The 24,338-nt window shown below is 38.3% G+C and overlaps 1 protein-coding gene across 4 annotated transcripts in view; it reads left to right on the top strand.

The window, feature by feature from the left end:
- Positions 1-24,338, top strand: part of FSTL5 (follistatin like 5) — a 324,108-nt gene that overhangs the window by 124,462 nt on the left and 175,308 nt on the right. The window lies entirely within an intron of this gene.

Here is a 24,338-nt window from a genome sequence, read left to right as displayed (position 1 = left end):
TAATCTGACAAAACTCTCTTCCCCTAGATATGTGTCTCAGCTACGCCCAGTTTTCTCTGTGTCTTTTCTGAGAAGCCTTGGAATATAGATCAAGCGTGGCTTTTGACACCGTTGTAACCAAGATTCCTATGACCTTGGTTTGAAGAGGTGAATAAAACTGTGATAAAGTAATGCAGTTCCAGAGTTTAATGGAGAAATATGTAACCACTGCAGAGGCTGCATGTGTATAGCTTACTGCTAGAAGCCTAATCTTTGAGCTACCATTCTATCTTGCCTTGTTGTCTAAAGCTTTTTATTATTTTAAGATCCTGGCTTCTATCTTGTTTGTCATTGCTGTTTTGATTCTGCTTTTCACTCTTTTTATCTGTCGGGACAAATATTAATGTTTATTTTGATAATTTTTAAAAATTTTGTTTCATGTGATTGTGAGAAGTCTTGGGGGCTTTTGAAGTCACAGGGCAATACAATACAAAACTAATGGGTGCTGAAAATTCAGAAAATGAGAGCCCATGACAATTTTACAGTAATTGAACTTCTCAGTCAGGTCCATTACTGAGGCCTAATTTATGTGCAGATTTTTACAAGAGGGTTGCTATTCTCTGATACTGGTTTGAGAAGTACCCATGAAATCCAAGCATGTATGTGATGCAGAACTTAAGTTCTTTCCAACTGAGGAGCCATATTTTTAAAAAAGATGTGTGTCTTTAACTCAAACAACTAACCCCTCTTCACCATGAATACAATGTTGCTCATTAAAATGCCTTCAAGAATTATAATAAATTCATCTGACATTGATCAAATGCATATGGAGTTACCGGTTAGGTTTTGCTTATGTCTTGACCATTGATTTGTGCCTTTCTGCTTAGTTGATTTCCCCCTAACTTGGTTCTGGAAGTTCTGTATCCATTGCAACTGCTCTGTTAAGAGATGTGTGCTCTGTAGACAATGGAGCTTAATTATAGACATGATCCTGAACTTCGATTGCATTTTAAGCCCATGTACATTTCAGTGCATATCCATAGGGGTGAGAGACATAAGCTGGTATTTTTAAGTGATCTTTAAGTTCCCCCACTGTGAGCACAAAGAAATGATTAATCTAACAATAACTGTTAGAGGTGGCAATACCCCTTTTTTCCCATGCAGAAAAGACACATACAGGAGCATTTCATACAGAACATGAGGCAGAGCTTTTATATTCAGTTTATTCTGGCAAGCCTAATGCCAAGGAGGAAGTTAAAGTTATGGATACAATTTCAGTTCTGTTAGTACATAATGGAGCCTTTTAAATTTGAGGTCTACAAGATGTTTTATAAGAGTCTGCTTGCATTGGAATAAAATCCAGCCTACGTTTTCAATATGAATGCAATACAAATGAGGCAATTTTGTTTTGTTTTGTTGGCTCATCTCTGCAGTGTAATAGAAATGCAGTGACCATTGCACTGCATTTTCTCTATTCCATAATTGCTGCCCTGCTAATAACTTTTGCATTTGGGGAAGCCTATAGTAATTTCAGTTTAAAAGTTTAGCATAACAGTTGACTGACTCGACTTGTGGAGGTCATGCAACAAAGGAAGTGAAGTAGATGCTGATGGGATGGCATTTTAGGAAGAATGCATAATTACTGGAAGGGTGAAAGGTGTGGGAGCTGAAATTAGACTAGCGGTTCTGCATTATATTGAAGGATGGTCTCATATGTGACAACCAGAACAATTAAACTCAGGAACACTTGTACATGTTGTTAATGTGCATTTACATTCTGCTCGATGTAACTTTTTCATTTAACTCCTTTGCTGCAAATAGCTGAGATTCACAGACCAGAGTGCCTGCTGTCAGAATTTAAGTTGAGTTCTGCTGTCTCAGGCTAAAGCTCTGTCTTGTACAGCATCTTGTTCCTTGTTTATCTTCTGATATTGGAGGAAGCATTTAACCGTCCTGGATAAGAACCATTTATCCTCTACAGAGTGTGCTTGCTCACCCTCCCATCAAGCTACCTGTGGAAGTTCCTCATGCATGCAAATTTACTAGTGAACCAGTAGTTTGCCCTGGCCACTAATGGACACTGTTATTGGGAAATTAATTATACTGATGAAATTTTGCATGCTTGATGTCTACCTCTCCTTATAAAAAGGTAAAGGTAAAGGACCTCTGACAGTTAAGTCCAGTTGCGAACGACTCTGGGGTTGTGGCGCTCATCTCGCTTTACTGGCCGAGGGAGCCGATGTTTGTCCACAGACAGTTTTTCCAGGTCATGTGGCCAGCATGACTAAGCCGCTTCTGGCGAAACTAGAGCAGCACACAGAAACACCATTTACCTTCCCGCCGGAGCGAAACCCATTTATCTACTTGCACTTTGATGTGCTTTCTAACTGCTAGGTTGGCAGGAGCTGAGACCGAGCAACGGGAGCTCACCCCGTCATGGGGATTCAAACTGCTGAACTTCCAATTGGCAAGCCCTAGGCTCAGTGGTTTTTAGACCACAGCGCCACCCACGTCCCACCTCTCCTTATACTCTCCTTTAAAAATACAACAGGATGTTTTGACATTTGACAGTAAGACGGCTAATGGCTCCTCAAGATGACCTCTTTATTGTGTTTTCTTCCTTATTTCATTCAAAAAAGCTTACATGGAGGTTAGAGCATGTCTGATCTTTACTGAACATTTGTTCTGCTTTGCTTGCAGGATGGTTATACAGCAATGAACATTCATCCTGATTTCCTTGCAGGGTGTTTATGTATATATTCTGGTTAATCATTCATTTATCCCATCCTTTTCTATGCATTTCCCCATCACTGTCCTAACTGCAAAAAAGTTTTTTTTAATAAAGTGGATTTGTTGTGCCAGGACAACAGCATGTTCTACTTCACTTTTAATTGTGGAAACCTAAATTTCCAGTTTGCATTTGAATCCCTCCCACAAAGTAGTGGCACCCTAAGCAAAAGGAACCTCATGGTTTGTTCTTTAGTGATATTTACTCAATTTGTCTGTACACATCAATTAGAATCTCAGAAATGGCAGGTTAGCTATCCGCTATAGTAGTTCATAATAATAAGAATGTTAATTATGCCTATCAAAATGTATTTTTTTCATAGAGCTTGAACAGAATCTGATTTGGATCATGACATTTTGCAGCATTATTATGGTTGGATTATAATATACAACTGTAAAAATACTCATAATTTAAATATTATGGGCAATATCCAACAGAAAAATTCCATTACTGTGAAGAGTTATGGCTTGGCAGTGAAACTTTCCCTCCCTTTCTTTAAACCCTGCACCCTGTTAGTCTCTTTTGGGGGTTCTCCTAATCCTCTGGAGCAGATTTGGGCAGGGTTCAGGGGTGTGCTGGGAGAAGAGACAGTGAAGGGAAATTCTGTTGCACAGATATCTTGGGATACTGTATTTGAAACCACTGTATACTAGAATTTAAAAGGGAAGCGGGTGGTGCTGTGGTCTAATTTAGAATTTAAGCAGAAAATAAATGGTTTATCTGGAGTTATACTACGCCTTCTAAAGCTATGTAAGTACTACTTTTCAGAGATTGTCATATTTCCAGTTTTAACTGTTACAGAGAACTTTAGCCAACACTTTCTGCCTGTCAGAAAAGCGCTTTTGCATTGGCCCTATGGCAGGCCACCAGTCAGGCTTAACAACGTACATAAAAGAGGAGCACAAATGTGTCCGGCATCTGTTCCTGTATGTTGATAAAGTATGCACAGATATGGCCATAGGGAATTTAATTTGGAAACTTGCTTCCACTCATTATTTTGTTACTTTCTTTCTTCTACCCTACCCCCCTCCAAAAATAAAGGAAGTGACTCTTCCCCTCACTTGTAAAAGCACACAAATTGTGTGTCTGAGGCAGGGGAAAAGGATAAATTGCCTCCTGGTCTTTCCCTGGTGTCTGACCTGATTTCTTCCTGTGCACTCAGCTCAATGAGGAACTCAGTCACAGACCACATCTATCAAGATAAGGGAGATTCTAAACCAGCTAGGTCTTCTTGATTGTTCTTTGCTGTTGTACAACATATTTTCTTATACTATTTGCTGGCTTGTAGATCAGTGGGAGGACATGAACCATGAGCTAATCTAGTGATGAGTTTGTTAGATGCTGCCAACCATATGTGTTCATTTCAATATGTTGTCCTGTTTCATTTCATGGTGGAAAGCTGAAGCGTGTTCCTGGAAACAAAAAAGTAAACTACACAAAATACATAAAACCACAGTTTTCATATCTCAGCTAAGAGAGACGAAGCGTTTTAACCTGTTTAGTGCTCTCTCCCTTCATTCCATACTGCAGGTACACTGGTAAATCTCTCTCTGTGTTTTTTGTTCTGTAATCATTTATTTACTCTCAATATTTTGTAATGCTGTCATCAGATGATGGGTCTGAACAAATTTCAGGGGAGGAAGTAACATTCAGTAACTGAAGAGCAGAGACAGGTATTCGTGGTGTCCTCATTCTCAAGGAAACTTAGAGAACAGAATGTGTTATATAGTAAGTTCCAGGGACACTGTTTTGGTACTTTTGCAAATGCTTCTCATTGCTAGGATTTTCATTGACCACCACAATAGTGGTGGCAGGTAGATAGTGACTAGCTCAATGTCACTCAGTGGTGTTCCTGGCTGAATGGGGATTTGAACCCTAGTCTCCCAAGTCCTAGTCCAGCACTTTAACCACTACACCATGCTGGTAGTGTGTAGGGATGTCTAGACAGATGAATCACAAAGCTTCTGCATTTTTTGAGTTAACCGGAACGACAGATCTTTGAGTGTGTTCAGAAGCCACCTTGGCCATTACCTCAGCTGGTTTTCAGCCATCTCCTTCTGCCCAGCACTGTTGCAGGCTGGTCAAGTGAGAGAACAGAGAAGTGTTTGATGACAGTAATAAACAACATGCTGTTGATTGGTGCCAACGTGCCATTAACAACCCGCTGTGGGTGGCGATTGCAAATGATTTAGAAAATGTTCCACTCTGATTCTGACAGTGTCCTTAACTGTATGTCCTGTCAGCATGAACGGATGGCTAGCTTCTGCATTCAGAAGCTCAGTTCCCTTTATCTTGGGAACTGAACTTCTTTTCTGTGTAACAATAAACTGTGAAAGTGGGCAGTGATGTCATCAGGCATTGCACTCCAAACACATTGTGCGGTAACTAGGAGGAAATTCATGGCTGGCAATTAAAGAGACTTCATGTTGTCACTCAAGGTGTGTGAATTGCACAGTCTGTAGCCCTGCTGATTCATGTCCTTATTGTGGAAATTGTACACACTTTTTTTGTTTGCTTTTGCCATCTGCCTAGGGCCTGCCCCTCTAAAGTAGCGTTGGAAACACAAATTATAAAAAAGATTTCATATCCTCTGTTCCCCTAGATGATGCAGACAATGTGATAAAGATTTTCTAATAAATAGGCTTATATATGTATGTTATGCTTCTTCCCTGCAGAGAAGAGTAAGTGAGAACAGAAACAGAAGTTCACAGAGACCAAGTCCAACTCAAATAGTGTGGGAGGGGTGTCTGCCACCATGAAGGAAGCATGCCCATTCTTTTAAAAGCCCCTCCCAGGACCCTGAGCTGTTCGATAACTACTGTCCAGTCATAAATATCCTTTCCTTGGGCAACACGATCAAAGGTGTTTCCTTACACACACAAGTTGTGCAGTTTTGTGCAGAATCTACATGCCATTGTTGGCATCAAACTGCCAGCCCCTATTCCCTCCCCCAATATTTCCCTCCATTTAATCCAGGTTTACCCTTTCCTGGGGAAATCCAGTAAGTATAACGACAAAATCTTGTTGGCAAGAACTCAGTGACTCTGTTGCAAATTAAGCCCCCTATCTGGAAGCACCTAGAGAGAGTGGGAACTGACTGACTGAATATATGTATGAATATAATGGATTATCTGGACTAGGTTATCCCAAACCTTGGTCTCCAGCTGTTTTGGACTACAACTTCCATCATCCCTAGCTAACTGGACCAGTGGTCCCATCTCAGTCTAGCTTCAGGCCTGGTTCTGGCACCAAAGCAGCCTGGGTTGCCCTGATTGTTGACCTTTATGGGGAGAGCTACCATGTTGACTCTTCTTGACCACTTGCCAGTCTTTGATACCATTAATCATGTTATCTTGCTGCTTGCTGGATTGATACTGGAAGGTACCAAGCTGTAGTGGTTATGCTGCTATCATTGGGACAGAGTATTTGGACAGAGGCGTTTTCAGTATGTTGATGATATGCAGTTGTATCTCGCAATTCCTTCTGAATCAGGAGAAGCTGTTCATGAGCTAGACTGGTGTCTGAAGGCAGAGACTGGCTGGCTAGAGTCCAGCTAGCTGAATCCTGATAAGACGGTGGAGTTACTGTGGATATGTGGCTCTTGAGTCCCGGAATTAGGCATGTTACCTCTTCTAGATGGGGTTGCATTCCCCATCAGGTATGTAGCTTGGCATTGGTTTTAATTCAATGATTTTAAAAATTATGTGTATGCTGCTCTGGACTCCTGTGAGAAAAATGGTAGGAATATATATACTCATAGTTGTCAACTTTTCCCTTTTCTTGCGAGGAATCCTATTCGGAATAAGGGAATTTTCCTTTAAAAAAGGGAAACGTTGACTGTTATGTATCCTGACTCCCAAATATAAGGTTATCAGGTTATCTAACAACTGAATTGCAACATTATTCTCAAGTCACTGTAACTAGAACAAACCCAAGAAACAAAACAAAAGGACATCACTTCCTCTTGTTTTCTTTGGTTATATCCTGTCACACATGGCAAATGAGAACTTTCAATGCAGTGAAAGTATTTTCATGCCTCATTTCATTGCCTTGAAGATTTTGTAATGATTTGAAGAGGATGACTGAGTAGGCATGGCAGTGGGAATCTTCAGGGTTGGCAGGTGTCAGGGAGAGTGGTGGCAGCCAGCTGTACAAAGTAGCAGGTGCCAGGACAGTAGGCAGGAAGCAGGACAGATGGTGACACTTATAGGGTGGCAAATATGTATATTAATAGTTGCCTTCAAAGGAATTCTGCATAATGATGTTGCATGGTAAAGCAAGAGTAACATAGCCTAAATGTGAATATGTGCAGTCTTACTATTTTGTAAAATGCACCTGACGTCAGTTTCTTAACTATAGGGACTTTGGTGACATAATTCTAGTGATATGTAATTATAGTTATATGTACACATTGTGCCTGATTTATGCTCACATGCTTCAGATGATGTTTTAAAATGGTTTGGAAATAAGGGAATCTCCTTTTCATGTTACTCTCATAGTAGACATATAGTTTAAAATATCGGAAAGCAGGAAGTAGGGGGTGTATTTCTTTCTTTCTTTATTTGCTTTAAGCTGTTGAGTCTTTGACAGGGCATCTTATCTCTCTTACACGACAGAAAAGATGCACACAAGTAGTTGCTTTGGAGACTGTAAATTATAGATTAGTATGCAGACAATATATGAAGCTACAAAAGAGATCACACAAGGTCAGATTGCCTCAAATATAATGAATGGGAAAGGAACAACATCCATACAAAAAATATGAATATTTCTGAAAGTAATCTGAACAGTGGCTGGTAAGAAATATTTGTACAATAATAAATAGCAAAATTGCTCAGTGTAGTTCTGTGTTAAAAGATGTTACTCTTTGCTAAATGATGATACTTCTGTAGCTAAGAAAGGATAATGTTGTACCTTGACCTTTAATGTGTCAGTATTTTGAAGGGACCAAAATAAATTTAGTCTGTGACTGGCAATTAATTTAAATATAAAATCTTAGAGTTCCATGAGTGGATTTCTACTCATATGTTGGGGCACTCTTGGATCTTGGCTACCTGCTCCACTTTAAACCTCAAATCTGCTCCAGAACATTGGCAACTTTCTGGAGCAATCTCCAGAGATTCCAGAGGAAGGAAGATTTTGAAAAATTACCTCCCACACTTCACTTCAATTAATTTAATTTAATTTAATTTAGGCAGTTCTGCTGTATCTATGCTCCTTCAATTTATGAAATAGGGCCTTCCTAATATGTACAGAAGGGGTCCTGTGAATTTGGTTTCTAAATGTCAAGCAAGTTCCCAAGTAGAGGACATTGCAACATGCAAGGTGTTGTCAGTGCAACATGGAGCGATGGAGAATGGGACTCATAACTCAGTCAAAATTCTTACGTTATAACAAAATGGGTTGGAAATCTCTAGATCAAAATATTAGGAAGCATAAGCTTATTCCACATACCCCATTCCTCATAAATAAAGATCCTTTTATCTCACTCAACAAGGGTATTGGAATTGATAAACTAAAGACCCCAAGCTGAAAGCTGGTACTCAAGTGACCAAGCAGATGTGATGATTACTGGGAAATCTGAAAGCAGATAATTATTGTGCTTCAAACTTAAGATATGAACTCTACCACAAAATAGTATCTTAGGAGCAAAGTCAGGTTGTGCATAGAATAAAACAGATAGTTGTGGGAGTTTTGTCTTTCCCTTCACACACTGAAAGCGGTCTCAGATAGCAGAGGGGATTATTATTATCTTTATTTGAAAATAAGTTCTGAAGCAGCATTCCAGAAAGTAAGCCTTAAAATTCGGGGAAAAAATTCGGGGAAACAAAACAGAGTGGTGTGTGAAATCCACCTTCACACCGTTTACAAACGCTCTGATTTGGGGGTAAAGGGGTATGCAGGGGCAGGCAGGGCAGTTTTAGTGATTGCTTGTTGGTACTGTAATAACTTCACAGACACCCAATATAATTTAGGTTGGCTTCTTTGGGTTCCTGCCAAACAGGGATGTAAGAAAAAATCATTTTCTCTCCACCTTGTATTTGTCGCACCCAGCAATGCTCAAGTTCCACTGTAGTTGGTCTTCTGCTTAAATCTACACTATTCATCTCACTATCCATCATGGCAAAATTATATTACTTACATAAGTTACATAATTGATTACATTGTCATTATGTTATTTCACCCCATTCATTTCAATGCAAGGAAATACAATGCAGATGGTGAAGAGATGTCTGTAGGAAGGTAACATAGGGTGCCGCCTTATAGTGAATCAGATCATTTTTCTAACTAGATTGGTATTATCTGACTGGCCAGTTTTCAGACAGGGGACATTCCAAGCCCTACATGAGAATGCCATGGATTGAATCTGGGACATTTTGCATGCAAAGCAGATGTACTGTGATGCTGAGCTGTGATACTTTATCTTTAAATATTTTCTTGTGATCCACATATATGTCAACTACAGTACACAGTTTATCAGTTACTCCTTAATCATTTCCAATTCCCTTTGCTAATCACACATTAATCTTCTACTTGCTTTGAAGTCTGGTGTGCCCATTGTTCTTGCTTCATTTTTAATAGAAGCTCTCTTTATTATGCCTTGTATCTGGATAAAAGACAGCATGATCCTTACTGAAGGTTGAATAGACATGACTACTCTATATGCCTTTAGCGTTTTGATCATTGCAATGGATTTTTTATTATTATTATTATTATTATTATTATTATTATTATTATAACACAAATGCATACTTTGCTTCTCAGTGGTTGGTAGCTGAACTGCTGAATAGGGATAGAAAAAAAGTGGACATGCATTTCTTTGTAGAGACAAATTCTGTTTGGGCTCCAGTGGACAAATGTTGGCCAAATGCATTAATTTAAACAATCTTTGTTTGTACTTCTCAAGAAAACATTATCAGCAGTCACCATAACAAGCCTTGTGAGGGATAGGGGAAAGGTGTCCCTTATGTATTTTCTGTTCCTCAAACTCAACCCAACCCCCCACCACGAGAGGCCTGAATAACATCACAAGGAACCTGTTTTAGGCTGTCTTGAAATATGAACAGACAAATGTTTTTTACAATATAACCTATTGTGGCAGGACCCAGTTGTAAACTATATAATAATAAAAGATACGAAAAGTAAATCACACCTTATCTTTCAATATCATTGCATAGGGATGCACAAACTGACCTCATAATAAGGCACAATTTACTCACCAAGTTACAAATCTAACAGATAAAATCAAATGAAAGCTCATGGCTGTTGTATGAGAATTTGAAGTATTTTTCATTTTTCTGCACATCTGTAACACTAAATGAATCCTGGAAGCATCACATGAGTAACGTGGGGTTTTGCTGCTTCTTGTTTCACAGCATCATGCAGCATGATGCATGCTTCTGTGAATGACTGTTGTCACATTGAAGACTTTCTGCAAGTTGAAGTGTACTTTTAGGGTTCTAAGAGAAGCATCTGAATTGCTTGAACATTGTGGCATAGTGCAGTGAACCTCCATGGTTCTTTATGAATTCTTTATATGCTTTCAAATCTATTGCTCACTGAATATTTAAAGACTCAGCAACACTCCTATTATTTAATTCCATTGAAGGTAACAGGACAAAACTGGCTTAAATAACTCAAGATTTAACTGGCATTTGAATGCTAGGTTCATAAAGGGCAAGAATGTTAACTTTTTTTGGATTTATGGCCCTTTGTGTTATATGACGAATAAGAAGGAAATGCCATCTGACTGCAAATCAGTCACATTTCTCTTTTATTAATCTTCATTTCAAGTTCAGCTGTTGTTGAAAGCTAGGAAAACATTTCTCAAGATAATGTTCTTTGCAAATGTGTCCCAGCCTTTTCTCTTGAAGTCTGTATTTAATGAAATTGATAACAAATTGGGCCAATAAGGAGAACTAATTAGATCCACAGGCTTTCTGTTCTTCTATAATGATAACATTGATTTAATTTGAAGCTGTTGAAAGCACATAAGAGAAACAAATGAAAGAAAAAATATTGCACTATAACTAGATTAAAAAAGGGTGCCCCAGGAAATAAAAGTGATTCAGACAGCACCTTGTGAAACCTTTATTCACTATAGTTTGGGTTTGGATTTTTTTTTTTTTGTATTCATCTTTATTAACGTCCTAGCAATTAAGTTTCAAACAGTATATTTGCTTTTTAAAATATATATATATGAAAATGTAAAAAAAAAAAAAACTTTGTTTCTCTGGAAGCTGGAGCAGGTGGTAGAAATATTTAGAGACCAGGATTTTGATTGTCTAGAGGGTGAAAACACACAAACATTTTTGTATGAAAATCTGCTGATGTCAGCCTAAAACAGCAGGATACTTGTTTCCGATCTGTTAAGAGCTTATGGTGTGTCTGCTTTTGTTGTTGAATGTGAATGTTGTTGAAAATGTTTAATAGGTAGGGAGTGGGGGAAGCAAAACGAATAATGGATCACAGATTGCTCATATTCCTATACATTTAATAGGTTCCAAAGCTCCCCCCCCCCCCCGCCGTCACTGTGCTCACCTGTTGCTGATGTGAACCTAAATTACCGTATACCTATTAGAGATTATGCAATCAAAACATAGTTATACCCATTAAGCTGGCAGAACACTGGCTTCCTTAGTTGTATGGATTATGGTATAAAAGCCTTAGTAAGAAACTTACAGTATTCGGTAGCAATTTGTCTGATGCACAGAAAACAAAACAGGTCAGTGAACTCTAGATATGTGAATAAATGACAGGCAATGGTGGCTGCTGCTCATTGGGATTGGGAGACAAACCATAGCTAATTACTGGCAGAGCCACCCAACTGACTGGCTGTAAATATTGTCCCCTCTGCTTTGATCTTCCTGCTGAGGAAGGAATTACATTTGCATATGTTGCAAAACACCAAAGCCTTTCCCCCTCTAAGCTACTTCCATTGAAGAGCTAATGAATGCAGGAGTGGGGCAGAGAGCCAGATCAAATCCAGCTGGGGACCATATTCAAACCACAGACTGGTGGGTCCCCCTAACTGCACAAAATTGTATGCACTCTGTATGCCTTTGAAATGTGTCAAGAAACTGCCCTTGATGAAAATGTGCGACCAGGGCAGCATTCTTCAGAGTATATTACTTTAATTTGTTAATTTTTAAAAATCTATCCTGGTGGCTGATTCAGTTCTGCACCAGATATGAAGTCCTGCTTATTACCTATAAAGCCCTAAACGTCTTGTAGCCAGATTACTTCAAGCACAGCTTTCTCCCGCATGAAACTATCAACATACTACATTCACCACCTCCAGCGTGCTCTGTACTTCGCTGCTTTAAGAGGACTGTTAGGTGGAGGCAGATGACATTTCAAATGTGATACCAAAGTTGCAGAACTGCTTGGTTCTTTCCTTAAAGATCTTCTGACAGATAGCAAAACCATGTTTATTTCACTAAGACTGGTGTGCCTATATTGCCACTGACACCACCACACATGGCTTTGTAAATTTTTTGTAGCTCTCTCTTTTTATAGTTTTAATGCATTTTGTATTATGAATTTTATTGTTTTGTTTTTATAGGGCTGTGTACAGACCCACTGTTTGGTCTAGACCAATCCAGTCCTAATCCAGCCCAGGCTCTCCCTGATTGCTTGTATTTTATAGCCCCGGAAAAAGAAATCTTTGGAAATCCCATTGGCTCAAACTGGAAAACCAAAATGGAGATAATATTCTTGGTTTTAGCTACCTTAACATGTTTTAAAATTCAAATGGCCATAACATTTTGGTATTCACACACAGGAGCATGAAATTTAATGACATGGTAGTGCTCAAAGAGGGGATTAAACCTGCCAGTTTGCAGACAGGTAGCTTTAGGAGTGTGTGTGTGCTAACTACCTTAATGTTCTCCCCCCCCTTCAAAAATACTTTTAAAAAAACCCTGATGTATATGATATTACACTGTATGGGTGCTGATTGCCCACTGTGTAGAATGTATTCACAATACTTATGTGTGAACACACATGGCAAAGTACTGATGAAGACAGACACAGAAATCAGAACACAGCTAAACAAACCTAACTTGAAACCTAGAGACAAAATAGGACAGGGAGCGTTAAGATGGGACTGAGATTGATTGGGAAATTATGGAAATCATTTAAACAGGTGTATATATACACTGGTACCTCGAGTTAGAAATGCCTCAGGTTACAAACTCTTCAGGTTACAAACTCTGCTAACCTGGAAGAGTTACCTTGAGTTGAGAACTTTGCCCCAGGATGAGAACAGAAATTGTGTGCCAGCGGCGCATCGACAGTAAGAGGCCTCATTAGTGAAAGCATACCGCTAGTTAAGAACAGTTTCAGGTTAACGAATTAAGTTCCTAACTAGAGGTACCACTGTACTGTGAAGGAAACAAAACAGGCTACACAAATGTCACCAAACTCCACCAGACTGTTTCTAAGACAAAGAACTTATAAGAGTTCTGTATTGATGCATCTCCAATCCCCCCACCATAAGCACTGTGGGAGGTCAAGCTGTGTGGGGTGAGATCCTAGACCTGCAGCTCTCAATAAGCATCTCCCCTCCTCCCCATCTTGACATTCTCTTTATGTGGTGGTGAAATTAATAATTGCAACAGTTTGGAGGCAGTCTGTCTGGATTCCCGAGAAACTGTTCTGAGCGACAGATCAGCACTAATTGCTACATATTTATTTGCGCTGACCCAGCCCACTCTGTAGTGATTTGTAGCTGCCTTGACACACTCTAGACAGATCAGCCTGAATTAGCCTGATTCAGTTCAGGATTGGCTGAAACCAGTGCACAGCGGTTTGCACAGATAATGCATTGAGAAAGTATGGCTCCAGTAGGAAAAAAGAAATAGTAAACTAGTGAAAAATCATGAAACCAACTTAGGTGGTGGTAAATGGTGACAATAGTACAGGATCTTATTTTATTGGCCTTTCTAAATTCACAACTGCTAAATGGATCATTTCTTGATTTGCCCATTCCACCAAATCTGCAACAAAGGTCCTTGCTATCCAAATGGAACATAAAATTTTATGGCTCCCTAATGATGCAGGCTACAGCTGTACAATCATCATTTTGAAATCTGAGTACTCTTTGCTCCTAGATCTGCTGTCACTTAATCACACTTGTGGAAGCATCTTTAAGTGTATTTGTTTAAGCAGATGGCGAATGATTCCATCCATCTTCTTTATTGTATGATGAAGTTTTAAAGCAGAAGTTTTCATGATGGTGGAAGGAAAACACAGATTTGTATGATCAATTTTTATATTAAAGAACCAGCATTAAATGTAACATTACAGATATCACAGGAGGTCTCTATCTATCTATCTATCTATCTATCTAGGATTTGTGACATACAGTTCCATCTATTTCATCTATGGATATATAATCTAATGTTATTTTCCTTAATGGTTTTGGTTATTATTTTTCTTTCTTTTTACAAACAAGCCTGTGTTAACAACACACGTACAAGTCCCATTTTAAAAAGCAAAACTAGTAATTAGGTTTTGAGGAAACTGCTTAGGGGAGCTCATGGTTTAGAGGGGCATTTTTTTTGTTTATTCGTAATTTCTTCACAGTAGCTCACTTTGAATTTTATGCTTTGTAGTAAGTAATCAAAGCAAAGTTTTGCAAGGTTTTATACATGCACGCTTATGCTTTCTCAATGCCCAGCACACACTTACAACATTTTTTTTTAAAGTGTGAGGACAGTTGTTTGTTCAAATAGTCTGCTTCTTCCATTCATATTAGTGAGGAAGGCATCGCTGGCTCTGAAAGTCATAAGAACATGTAGGCCTCACTTTCCTTCAAATGTCCATTTCATTAAAGAAAAATGGTTGTCCTACTGCATTTTCCAGCAGTGTGTTTTACTGCACATTCCTCCATGCCAGCACTAATGAGTTCAAGCATTTTTGCAGCAGTTACTGCTGTCACGCAGTAGTTGCTGCTGTATAACCATTTCAAGTCAGTGGTAGCTCGGGCTTCAGGTTACATACGCTTCAGGTTACAGACTCCACTAACCCAGAAATAGTACCTCTGGTAAAGAACTTTGCTTTAGGATGAGAACAGAAATCCTGGTCCAGCGGCGCAGCGGCAGCAGGAGGCCCCATTAGCTAAAGTAGTGCTTCAGGTTAAGAACAGTTTCAGGTTAAGAATGGACCTCTGGAACGAATTAAGTACTTAACCCGAGGTACCACTGTACTCAGAAATGAGTTAGGGCTGGACACTGTTTTTGATGGACGAATTTGGCTATGTCTGGAAGATTCTGGACATATGGCAGCCCTAAGCTAAGATATGTAATTGGTTATTGGACCAGTGCAGTACTCGTTACAGTGCTGGTTTTGTAGCCCATTATGCGTCTCCCTGAAAAATGTTCTCAATCCTGTGAACAAAAAGTCTGATTCAAGCTTTGATATTCACTCCTCTAGTCTACCACACTCTTCTGTTTTCACGACTTGATCATCTGTCTAGCATTCTGCTACTAAATCAGTTTCATTTCTTGTTTTCCTGAGCAAGTGATGTCCTTCCTTAAATCATTACACTGGCTTTCTTTCTGTTTATGGTTCCACTTCAGAGACGTTGCTTCCTGTTTCAGTTCATATATACTGATTCAGCCCTACTTGAGATCTTTGCTTCTCTAATTCCACTGCTCCCAGATTCCCTACTCCTAAGAAAAACCCTGTCCTTTTCAGGCAGCAAGGAGCAGGTAGGCTCCAGTATAGGGAGGAACTCTCACAACCTTTGGCAGCTATTATTTACAGTGTTATAACAGCTAAATGGTACCAGCAAAATGGTGCATAAGGCCACTTTACTTAATCAGCACCTGAGGAACTGATTTCGCTTTCCATCTGGTGTTTGCCCCATAGTTACTCTGTTTCATACTTGAGCCTAATGGACTATAGTGAATCCTAAAGAATAGCTGTACAGTTAAGCTAAGATTAGGTCCCATCACCAGCAGCTGCACAGATTAACTCATCACTCCTTGCCTTGCTGTTGTGCACAATTTCCCAGAAGTGATATCTCACTGCCCCCAAGGAAGCCCCTCCTGTTTCCATGTTAAAACATTATTAAAAGGTAATAGCTTCCTGCTCCTGGGCCTTATTCCTTCTCCATATTCTTCTACCTGCTACAGTTACTGTATAGGATAACTTTGCTTGGCTCACCCACCCAAAATTCCTCACCCACCCAACTTCCTCAGGTGAAGAGTATGCCATTTGAGATAATGGTGAACATAACTCTTTGGCTGTTAATGTAACAGACGATGTGTTTACTCCCAATTTGGCAGGCACCCCGACTTCTTCCTTGGATCCCTGTTGGTGAGGCCTGCTTATTGGTTTCAGATAGCTGGTGCTGGACTGCCCTCTTCTCCAGTATACAAATGGTAATTGGAATTACAGGGTGCCTACTGACATTCCTGTGTGGCATTGAATCCCCAGTAAACTTCTGTGTCGAATACTTTCTTCAGTCATTCATTCCCTTGGATGCTCCCATAATCAACACATGTCAGCTCTTGATCTTCCAACCAATCGCAGACACTAATCCTGTTTACACATGACTCATCCTTAGGGCATCCTTAGGTGTTTGAGTTTGGGTTACTTCAAACAAACCCTGTTTGTGCAACCTCGGGAGAAGTTGGGAAGCTTCCACTTCTATTTTAGATTAACCACAGTTTAGTTTGTTGCATGAACTCAAAATTTGTTTATTCTTAAGTATGGCTATTTGAAAGAAGCTTGCTGTGGTTTGAAGCTGACTTGTTTCAATTAAACATAGCTAAAATGAAGCATATTATATCCAGATTCAGGTGATGTGATAAGCTGTGGTGAATCAAAAAATGGAAACAAAAGCTGCTCAACATTTTTTGAACAGCAGGAGAGGAGTGGGAGTGTATGAATTCCACATTCAATGTGGCTTGTTCTCTTCATACTAAAATGTGCTTTAGTGTGACATCCAAATTGCACCTATGTAATAATTTCTAGGGGAAGAAAACCATGAGGGTATATGAAACAAGTAAAGAAATATCCAGGTAGGAAGGAGTGTTGAAAAGCCTTCTCTCTGTGTGGAAGATCTGAATCGTTTTGATGATATTGATAAAATATAGCTTTGGCATTATTTCCCCAAACTACATACACTTAATAGTATTTTAAAACTCCATTTTCAGATAACAACACTGCTGTCTCAACTTAAACAAAATAAAGAATACAAAGCTGTTAGAGAGAGACACCCATCAATTGTACTATTTTCAATTTCCTGGGCTGACAAGTGGTATCAGTTCCCAGATACATTCTTTTGCTGTTATGACAGTAACATCATGTTACAGCCACTGAGTCAGCGTACAAAATTCAGTCTGCAAACAAGTGCAGAGTTACAGAATTCTTTTATTATTCATCTTGTATTCCTCCTACCTATTTTAAAAGTTCAACTTGAATAATATTTTAAAATGTTTATTTGCAAAGTGCTTTCCTTCCTGGATCCTGGTCACTCTCTTATCTGTGCCCCGACAATAAAATAAGATGTTTGTGGTAATTCTCTGCTGATGGCAGTGGTTGACCTTCCCCAGATGGAAATTTCTGAGCTTTGGAAAATTATTGGGGGAAAGCAGAGTTTAGTCCCAGGAATTTCCAAAAAGGCTTAGAAAGACTGAGCCTATTTGGAATAGGACAAAAGTGCATTTTACTCTTGTCTAGTTTTGCCTCCCCCCATGCTTTAATTCTCCACAGAAATCTACAAAACTAGATTATATTTATTTTTCATTGCATTATTTGCTGCCGTGAACCTCTGGACAGATTAATTACTGGAGACTGGCTCACACAAAAAATATGGAAATGATAATGAGTTTTACATAACAAATGTTGTCTCTATTTTGAATTACTTTATAGATTTCCATCTTTTATTGGTGAATTTGTTGATCCTAATACGTAGGTGCAAAATCATTACAATTACTGAAAGGGCTTTCCATATTATTTTGCACCATCACTGTTCCTTACCACGTCTGCCAATGCTGCTCACCATCTTGACTTTCTTCCCTGGGCCCTATCCTGACCTGAAGTCAATTCACACATTTACCAATAAGGTATGCAGTCTCTCTCTCTCTCTCTCTGTGTGTGTGTGTGTGTGTGTGTATTCTAGCCCTCAAATAGTAGATTTGGATTTTGAGAACAGTAAATGAAACACTTACTATGGTTTCGATTCCTTTACCATGTGCTCTTTCTAGATATTTGTGGCATTGCTAGTCCATGGAGGAGGGGATGTCAAAACAGCAATTTATTTGTATATTTCCCACTGCATATAAATATCTCTTTTCAAATGAAGGTTTGATGTTGGCATGCAAAACTGTAATCTGTTGGATTAAGTTCGGTTTCCTAGCAGTTTGAACTTTGGGTGGGCTGAACAGATGACGTCTGTGTCTAATCTGATAGATATGGAATTAGTTGAGGATTTGTGATTTTTCAACATCGCAAGTCAGGGTTGCTTTTTGTTGTTGTTGGAGGAAGGAAGCCTGAATTCGACAAGGTCAGTTTGAGGTAAGCTAGCCAATCATTAATGCATCACTCGTTGTGTGGTTCGTCTTAACAAAATGAAGAGGATATTGATTTCCTCACCACTCTGGATTATGATGGGAGAAGTCGTTTAGAAAATGGCATACAAGGAATCATGGAATTGTAGAGTTAGAAGGCTCCCCAGGGGTCATCTGGTCCAATGCCCTACAATGCAGGAATCTAAACACATGGTCCCCCATCCAATTTGAAACCATACCATCTAGATGAAACTTAAAACATATGGAAAAGCCATCCTGAAAGTATATCACCTCAGAATGATGTTTGTGTGTCACATGTCCAGATTGATGAATCTGTCACTTTTGGTTTCCCCCTGTTTCTCACTTTTTCCAACTGTAAGTTTAGTTTGTTGCATTTCTGCCTCAGTTTGCTTTATTTTAGTTTCACAAAAATTGTCAGCATTTTCAGGCTCATGTCTACTAATATATATATTCTTGTATGCAATCATGCCTAATATATACATTTTTGCAAGCAGTTTTCCTTATATAATGCATTTTCATAAGTTTCTTTCACTCATATGTACATTTTAAAGTACACTTTAATATACTCATTTTGTTTTACAGTGTTTGATTTGAAAGTTGCAAAATCCAGACATGTGTCAATTTTGAAGTAAAGCTGTGTTTTGGTTGACATATTGTTTCTGGAAGTGTGCATTGGTGACAAACTGAATTGTCCTGTATCCCAAGTCAACTTTTTGAATATTCCTTAATATTAAAATATACCAATTTATGGAAAGCTAGCATGATGGGGAAAGTTCTAGCCCCTTTGCTGAGTCTTGTATTTTGCTTTAAAAATAAAACAATGAGACAAAGCTTTCAAACATATAGCCCCTGGCTTGTATACAAGCTATTCCTTGTGATATTTCTGAACATGTGTACCGTAATTTGGGCCTGAGATGAAATGATAATTTACAAGTTCTTAGTAATGCTGTGGCCTGGAGATGGTGGTTGTTCGGTGCATTTACTTTAGGCTGCAATCAATGTTTCCAAAAGGAAAATGTAGTGTAGTCTCCCTGGTCATATAGTGACAAAGTAGAGAGGATTATGAGTGGAGTTATGGATTGCATAGATGTGCAATTGGAACAAACAGTCCCTTGGACTTTACCTCCTAAATTTTTATGTCATTCTGTTTTTGAGAGGGATTTCAATTATGCATCGTGATTTGAAATGGCAGCTCTCACCTGGATTGCGTAGATTGATCTTCTGAGGACTTAGGGATTGCCTTCTGGATATGTGATTGGATTGTATAGATATGGAAAAAGTTTGGTTTGGTTTGTTTTTTTGTGTGTTTTTTTTTTGAAAGACTGAACCAAGAAAAGACAAAAAGAAGCTGAAATAACACTAGCTATGAATAGTTTTAGAATCCTCATTGAAACACTCTTATTGTCTTGTTGGGCTTTTATAGTAATGGATTAACATGCTACTCTCCCAGTTGACAGTTGATAATACAGTTGACAATAAATACCAAATTATTTCTTGATGTTGTGCTATAAACTGTTGACAACTGCTCCACAAGTTATCCAGGGGAGACTTTTATCCTAATCTATCTATATTTTATAGTGCAGATTTCTTTATCTTGATCTATCTAATTCAAATTTGTGCATGCTTCTTGATCTAGGGTTGATTTCCAGGATCTGTGATTACAGCTAAAATTAAAAGCAAGGACATTCACAGTTTTTATTAGCGTTGACTGCCAAAACAGTGTATATAAGATTACAGCATTGAAAGGGGAGCATTCTTGAAAATGCTAGACCCAGTAACGTTTACTTATTTATTTGTCAAGATTTATATACAGCTTAATTGACAAAAAAAACTCTAACAGGTTTACATTGTGTTCATTGGTGCTGGGGGACATATTGAAAGTGGTAAACAGAATGCTGAACTATTAAACTGCGCTGTGTCAGTGATTGCCTCTAGAAAATAAACCCATCGCTGTAAGAACATCTGCTAAGCCTCTGTGTGTGTGTGTGTGTGTTAGCTGAACTGATCAACTGAGGGTTAGTTTGGGGGGTCCATAAACATCTGTAAAATTTGCAGATTGAATCGCTGTGTATTTGCAACACCATCTGCTGGACATAAGTTCAGACTACAGTGAGTGAAGAAGCTATGCAGATGGTGTTGATGGCGGGATGATAATAACAGCTAAACCTGTGGTCTGGCTTGTTAGAAAAGTGTTGTCATAGATGGGAATTCAAGGCAGGATCCCGCCCATGAGAATTTAACTAAAATTATCTTCTCCTCTGATAATTTGTGGACCCCATTTGTTTCCTCATTAGTGGGTAGACAATATTTTTTTTAAAGGCCTGAGACAAGCAACTATCTCAGTTTTACTCTCCCAGTTGCATCCTTCTACTGAAGCAGCAAAAACAACAAAGAGGTTTATCCTATGACGCTGTAAGGATTAACCTATTTAGTGTGACATGAATTTTCATAGGCCAAAATTTGCCGAATCCATTTAGCCAGATTCTTATTCAGATGACTAATCAACTTTGTAAGTGGGTATATAAAAATGCTCTTAAAAGCATATGCCACAATTAATATGTTCCTCTTTAAGATATTACAGGACTCTTTGTTGTTTCATCTGCTTTATGGTAATAATAGCACGTGGTACCATTCAGCCTAGTTGTAAAGACTACTGAGATAATTGAATTGGTCCAACAGTGTGTTTGTGAATGAAGGAAGTTCTTCCATGTGTGCAAAGCGCCTTCGGTTCAGTGGAGACTCCTGTAAACAGAAGTAGGAAGCCGATTCCACTGTAGCCCCTGTACTGTATACCACACTATTCCTGAGGATTCACCAAACTCCCAGAGCATATTTTATTTTGGAGGGGAAAGAGTCTGCAAAAAGAAAGGTTGAATTGGTGAAAAATAATTCACTTCTACCCACGCTTCCACAGAGCCTCCTCTAGATCAAAAGCCTTTCTGTGAACCCATAGTGTGTAAAACACTTTGAAAACTAATACTAATGTAGTTGTGCCTGAAGTGAAATGTTGAAAGCCTGCTACATATATGCTATACAAATGTCATACAGCTTTTTATTTCTTGAATGTAGCAGCATTTCTTGCCACGTATGTCAATTATGAAAAGCTTGTGATTTGATAAGTCTTTTTAATAATGGCACCTTATTAAACTGCATTCCTTCCACCTTCTGCTTCACATTCACCTTATGTTTATGAGCTGTAATAAATTACTTCACAGCACATCATGAAGCAGGTGTTATTTGAAGGGTGGAAACGGAGGCATGATGTGGCATAGCACACTTTGGTTGATGTGCCACATATAGTTTGCTGTTATTTTCACAATTAAAATTCAACTCTTTTGGGATACCTTTGTTGTGCTATACCCAGAGGAATGTTATCCTTTCTGTGTCTTGAGTTATCTCAATAAGGAGGAAGTTCCAGAATTCTCAGAGCAGAAGTATATTGGGAATCTAGTAGAGATTATTTTTTGTGTCAACTGCTGTCTTGTTTATGACTAAGATTGATCTGGAAACCTTTAGGGCTAAAGCATTAGATTTTCCAGTTGGAAGTAAATTACTTAATTCCCAGAGTTGGGACCTGCCAGAGGCTCCAGTATTGTGAAGGGACACAAAAGGTGCATGTTAGCGCACTGAGCAGCAGGTCACATTCTCTTTCCTCAAGAAGCAAGGGACAGCAGTAAATTTCTACTCAAGATGCCAGTCAGTGTTAATTATCTCATCAATCTACAACGTTTAATCACTGGTTTTTATCCTTCTCAGGTTTCTGTCAATTGTAAGCAAGATTAATTGCTGAATCCACATCTGGCTTGATGTCTGTCTATTTTTATTTGTTATCCTGCTTCCGCTACTTTCCTGCTTTTTATACAGCTTTACCACAAACAGGCAGGCACAAATGCACAATAGCATGCACACACTTCAGCGTGCGCACACATTTCTGTTGTAACATAATATGAAATAATTCTATGATATATATTCATTTCATTAGCATGCCATTTTAAACAAAATGACCACAGTTTCGTGAGTCTAGGGTAGTGATGTTAAATTCTCAAGAATAATCTTTTGGAGAATATTCTCGATTAATGAGAATATTAGAGAATTTTCATTTAAAATAGGAGAATATTCATTTTAATGCATTGAAAATGATATAATTTAGTATAATTTGTTGTTTAGTAAAGGAACCACAGTGAAAATATGTAAGCACAAGCCTACTTGTCACTTGCAAGTATCAAATTAAAAAGTAAAACATGTTTTATAGTTAATAACAGCTAAACCTGTGGTCTGGCTTGTTAGAAAGTTATGATGGCACCAGTAATTGTCATGTTATGAGGAAACTCAGTAGTTAAATCCTATTTTATTCTTCCATTAGAACATGTACATGTTATAGGACAAGTCAAAAAATACAATTGGCATGTTAAGGTTTGATACAAGAAAATTCAGTAATAGACTATCTTGTGCTCCTAATAGCTCTAACACTTTGTAACTGTTTTGTTGACTAAAACACAGCTTGATAAAAAACAACAACTATATGCATACATATAAAAAGAAGCCATTAACATTAAATATATTATCATTATATGATAATATATTTCAGAATGTCAATCTCTGTTAAATGGCACTGCAAAAACCATTTACTGGCACTAAATAAAAATATAGAAACGTCAACTGTTTAAATCAAGGGCACCTCACATACAGTTACACATAATTGTATAGGCCTAGGTACTTTAAGTGTATAAAGTGTTAAAGCTACTTTCTGTAAAACAAATAATCACACTGTATGGTCAGAATTGCTATGAATAAGGTCACACCAAAATAGAAAAAAAGACTAATTGAAATACATATGAATTCAAATGTTCATCAAATTAAATGAATAACATTTTTAAAACTAAAAAATAAAATGTTTTCTGTAGCTCGCATTTCAGAACTGCCAATGGTGAATGACACAATGCCCACTAATGCAACTGGATCAAAAAAAGTAATTATTCATTACTTACACTGGCTTGACTTATTATTTACTAGATTTTTTAAAATGTGGGTTGTAAAACTGGTTCTTACATTAGAATTTACAGTTTGTGGAGAATATTCTCCAGAGAATTTTCTAGCAGAGAATATTCTCTGGAGAATATTCTCACCTCACATCACTAGTCTATGGCAACTCCACAGAATATGAGCGTATACGTAATTGGCAATGCTAGAACATATGCAGAGTATGCAATATACAAGAGCAATCAGGTAACATTATAGAAAAGTGTCAAATGCAAGAGCTCCAAACGTGGCATGATGCTAACCAACTTGCACTGGTGGATTGGCAGCCCTTTGGAAGCAGTTTCCACACTATAGCAGGCTACTTAAAATAACCCATAAATAATATAAAAAGGCAATCCTGAAAGCCGTAGCCACAAGATGTATTCAGATAGTTTATAAATAGAAATAATGTGTGACAAATTTCAGTTATTACGGAACCAGATTTGTTTCTTGCAAAATTTATCAAATATTTGCCTGAGGTATAAGTCCCCAAATTTGCTTCGAATGTTGCTTTAGGCAAAATCCAGCACCAACTTAGCATTCTTAGATTCCTCTTAGTGAAACTCATTTGTCGTCCCTCATTGTTCCTCAGATGTTTTGCCTGAGGAGAACCCCTCCCCTTCACACCAATTAATGTAGAATTTCATCAGTTATTTATTTAAACACAGAGTGAGTGCTTCATAAAAATATACAATATCAGATATGTATTTTATTTGTTTCACAACCTTCTCTAAGACTCAAGGAAGGTAACTCATATGAAACACTACCCTCCCCTGTGAAGTTACTCTGAGACCCCAAATCCAGCATAAATGGGCCCAGTCTTTGGTAGGTCTTCAGAAGGAAGACTACAGAATAGCCACTGAAATATTGTTCTTACATATGTGTGTGTTTTTTCTGTCAGAATGTGGTACACAGATGGTTTTATCCAGTGCTATTTTCTAAAAAAAAATAATGTTTAGGGTATTCTCATTTTGACTCAGGAAAATCACCATTTTATAGCTCAAATA

Source organism: Podarcis cretensis, assembly GCF_951804945.1.
Source record: "Podarcis cretensis genome assembly, chromosome: 9".
Lineage (NCBI taxonomy): Eukaryota > Metazoa > Chordata > Lepidosauria > Squamata > Lacertidae > Podarcis > Podarcis cretensis.
This window is presented reverse-complemented; position numbering and strand designations above follow the sequence as displayed.